At 36.9% G+C, this 4030-nt stretch overlaps 1 protein-coding gene and 1 long non-coding RNA gene across 7 annotated transcripts in view; one reads left to right on the forward strand and one right to left on the reverse strand.

Moving 5' to 3' along the window:
* The window catches only part of LOC106963733 (uncharacterized), a 14457-nt gene extending 13566 nt beyond the window's left edge, over nt 1-891 (forward strand). For all 6 annotated transcript variants that reach the window (XR_001428242.1, XR_001428246.1, XR_001428243.1 and 3 more), the window contains one exon: nt 690-891. This is a non-coding gene — a long non-coding RNA (uncharacterized LOC106963733). The remainder of the gene's footprint in view (nt 1-689) is intronic.
* Nucleotides 1-4030, reverse strand: part of LOC106963732 (suppressor of cytokine signaling 1-like) — a 22135-nt gene that overhangs the window by 7070 nt on the left and 11035 nt on the right. The window lies entirely within an intron of this gene.

The raw sequence follows: 4030 nt of genomic DNA on the forward strand, positions 1-4030 counted from the left end.
GGACCCATGTTCTTTCTAACTACTGCTGAGCTTCAGTCTTTTCCATCACTGTCGTCACAGTCTTGCTAGATACGATGATCTCACCGCTACCTGTAACGTTCATGCATCACTAATTCTCTTGTTTTAATGCAAAATGCTCTGTACCTACTGCCATCTCGTGGTAAGAAAAATACATGATTACGCCGCTAGCCACTACTAACCATGGTTTCGTTCACGCCGAGCTGAAGTGCAGCGGCTCTATTTCCCTCCTGTAGTGGCAGCTCGACAGCCCTCAACTTAAAAGGTGCATCATATGAGTTTGAAAACATTTCTCCGTCGTCCCTGTTGCTAGCATGTGGTTGTTGTAAATGAAAATTAACGCGTTCTTCTTTGATTTACAATTTTGACTTCTAATGATTCACTTCCTGCTAGAGAGCCCCCTGGTGGTTGAAGAAAAATACACAGAAAAGCCACACCAGGTTACAATCCACATGGTTCAAAATTTAGGAAAAAAGAAGCAGCTTATAGTCCGGAAAATACGGTACCATAGGTGAAATTGGATAATTTCCACGGCCCACCTGACGATCACTCACGGCACACTAGTGTGCCGCGGAACAGTGGTTGAAAAACACTGGTTTAAGTTAAGGTGGATGTGAGAAAGTTTGTTTAACAAAACTATTTTTAAAAACTTGACTTCATCTATTCTGCAGGTTGAGCAAGATTTTACATTGATGTTCGGGGAAGCCATCTCTGCAAAGTTCCTGGAGAAGTGGCCCACTGTCTACAAGCAGAAAGTCCTTGAACAAAGCTGTGGTCTCACACAGTCTGACGACAATCAGTGCTGTTAAGAAAATAAATTTAGAATATGATAGTTTTAAAACTTAACATGTCTTGATTGAAATAGCCTAATTATAGTTTTCACATTGATAACTTATTCTGCCCTATTAACCTTTATGTTACCTGTAGTTACAGCAGATTGTTTGCTAAGATCTTCTGAACTGCCCTTTGTCTGTGTGGGAAACAATCAGGAGAAGTTCCAGCTTCACACTGATCTGTGAAAAGCCGTAAAACAGCAGGAGTTCAGGCCAGTGGAGGAGAAGCGCTGCTTCCACTTTGTTTAGATAAAGGTGACAACTGGTGTTAGATCTTGAAAACAAATTGCAGGGAGTTTCTAACTTTAAAAAGGGTCAAAGACAGCTCCTGGTTGGCTGAGCAAAGATACGCCTTATTTGAATAAATTAAAGATAAGAATACGCCTTTACTATAAAACTTTGCACACAGGAGTAACAAATCAGATTTGCTCTTGCAAAGACGTCTTTGCTTTCTTTTCTTTCTTTCTTTGTTCTTCTTTTCCATTTGTCTCAGGTAAATGAATGTCTGTTTTAATGTGTTTGGAGTGTCTGTGTTGTCAATGTGATTTTATACTTTTAAATGTTAGAATAAACTGAAAATGTAGGATGTGGAGCGTTTACTGTCATCTCTGTGAGGCTTTTGTTTCCACACATGGAATCAATTGAATCTGGGAGCACAAGAGAATATAACGAGCCAAAAGTTTTTATTTTTATTCTCTTAACAGTACCTTCTTCACAATGGTGAATTCTCAACAGAAGTGGAAAATGGTAAGTTGGACTGGATTATAAAGAAAGTGTTTAATGTAACAGAATTTTATATAAATTTGTTCATTATACATTAAGTGCAACACTTCCACCTGCCGTCACTTTTTGCTAAACTTTATTCTGGAAGTGTTGACACAGTTGGAAATAAGAACTTTCGGCAGCTTATGTTTAGTTTTCTTTTTCTTCCAGGATGGGACAGTGACGTCATCCATTTTGATCCTTGTGCACCTCCTGCCACCGTCACTTAATGTTACAAAAACCCTGGCATTAAAGCATCAAAGTTATATTGCTTTCAGTTGGCATACATTTTACTGACCATTGGACTGGTTTTCTGTTCCAAAGCTTATCATTCACAGAGGTCATGCAGTCATGGAGATGTAAGTTTTTATATTGTTCCACACTGTCTCATGTGAACAATAAAAAGGACTGTTAAAATACTGATTTCTGATCTATGTATTATACTCTTACAAACTTAGCAGTGTATAATAGCTGTAAATATAATTGCATAGTGAGTGAAATAAAGTTAAATTGGTTCTATTTAGAATTTAATTCAGTGTTAACGGCTTTTTAGTGTAGCACTTTATGGAGTACCATTCAGTTAAATTAGGAGTAAAATTTTGTGCTTTTCAGAGCACAATTTGACATTATTTGGAATAAAATTTGATTATATTTAGTGTAAAATTCCCTTCTACTCATAGTAAAAGTTATCTCTACTTAGAAAAAAATGCAATTCTATTTAGAGTAAATTATATCCTACTTGGAGTGAAAATATGGTAGAGTGGCTTATCTTTTAAACAACTTTGAGTAAATTCTCATCGCATTGATTAAAGTTTTTGCATTAAATAAAGTTGATTTTACTCCATAATTTCATGACAGTAAATTTTACTCTATTTAGACTGGGATCAAATGTCTTTTTTAGGGTAAAATTTTCCTCAAATTGAGTAAGATTTACTCTGCAAATTTTACTATGTATCCCATTCACAATTCCAAAATAATATAAACTTGGTTTTATCTCAATCTAGTGATAATTTATTAATATCAAACCACTTTTTTAATTTATAAAACTCTGAATCACCTTCTTGTTACCGTGTCAATACCATCAAAGTCAGTTGACCTTTTATTACATGTATTTACTATATCTATATTTTCTTTTCCTTCCACTACTGTGAGCACCACCTGCAATCTGGATTCCTACTTATTAATGCATCATTTAGTGTTTCAGTTACTGTGGGCTCTGTAATTTCTTTGGCCAATTTTGACTCATCCATCCATTTTCTTACACCTTTATCCCTAGTGGGGTCTGGAGGGATGCTAGTGCCTATGTCCAGTGGCCAATGGGCAAGAGGTGGGGTCACCCTGGACAGGTTGCCAGTTCATCACATGGCACAATTTAGACCACACTTACACACTTACAAAATATTTATGAAAATTAGGAGCTATTTATTCTATGTTGTCAAGGTTGTCATCATTATTTGTAAAAATGTTAAGGAAAAACTAGTGTGCTTGGAGGTTTTCCTGATAACACTTTTTAATATACTGCTCAAAAAAATAAAGGGAACATTTCACTTTAATTTTGGGTGTGGCTCCAAATCCAGGCCTCCATTGGTATTCAATGAGAATATTTCATTCATTCAGATCTAGGATGTGTTATTTGAGTGTTCCCTTTATTTTTTTGAGCAGTGTATATTCCAGATCCATCTTTTTCAGATACAGAAACTTTTGTTTCTGGAAAAATGCTATTTTTTCCAGATACAAAATTTACATTTTGATGAGTGCCATCATCAAAATCAAATATGTTGGTCAATGTCCCATTTATTATGGTTCTGAATGTATCCCAGGATAAAATGCGCATAGGTCATTTTGCACTTTATTATGTTGTTGTAAATAAAGTCCCTATATCATATTCACTCCATTCTGTAAATGATTCTGCATGTGGATCTGAAAATGACCCAGAAACATGACAATGCTGTTGATCAGTGTTGTGACAGTCTGTGACAGGAGGGTGAACTGTGGTTGCTCTTTTAGCCTGACCTGTTATTATTCCTAAATTAAATAGCAGTTTTTGAGTTTTGATCCTGTATTATGGCATAGTCACCGTATAAAACCTGAAAACATTGGATTATATAAGGATTAATTTCTTCTCCATAAAGTTGGCATTGATGTGGGTTCCTTAAGGCTCTAGATGTTGTAGGGTTGTGTTGGTTGGCGCGACTCTGCAAAATTGCATGGACATCAGGGGCAATTCCCCTTCAGGGGCAATTGGCACACTGGGGTGGTGGTCACCTGTTAAAAAAGGGGGACCACCAATTACAGAGGTGCTCCAATTACAGAGGGGTCACACTCTTAAGTCCTCCGGGAGTATGAGGTATCGGGCCCTTTGATACAGGCTGTCAGGTCCCTGTATGACCGGTGTCAGAGTCTGGTCCGCATTGCCG

The sequence above is a fragment of the Poecilia latipinna genome, unplaced genomic scaffold (genome assembly GCF_001443285.1).
Source record: "Poecilia latipinna isolate Pla-1442-1.1 unplaced genomic scaffold, P_latipinna-1.0 Scaffold1573, whole genome shotgun sequence".
Taxonomy (NCBI): domain Eukaryota; kingdom Metazoa; phylum Chordata; class Actinopteri; order Cyprinodontiformes; family Poeciliidae; genus Poecilia; species Poecilia latipinna.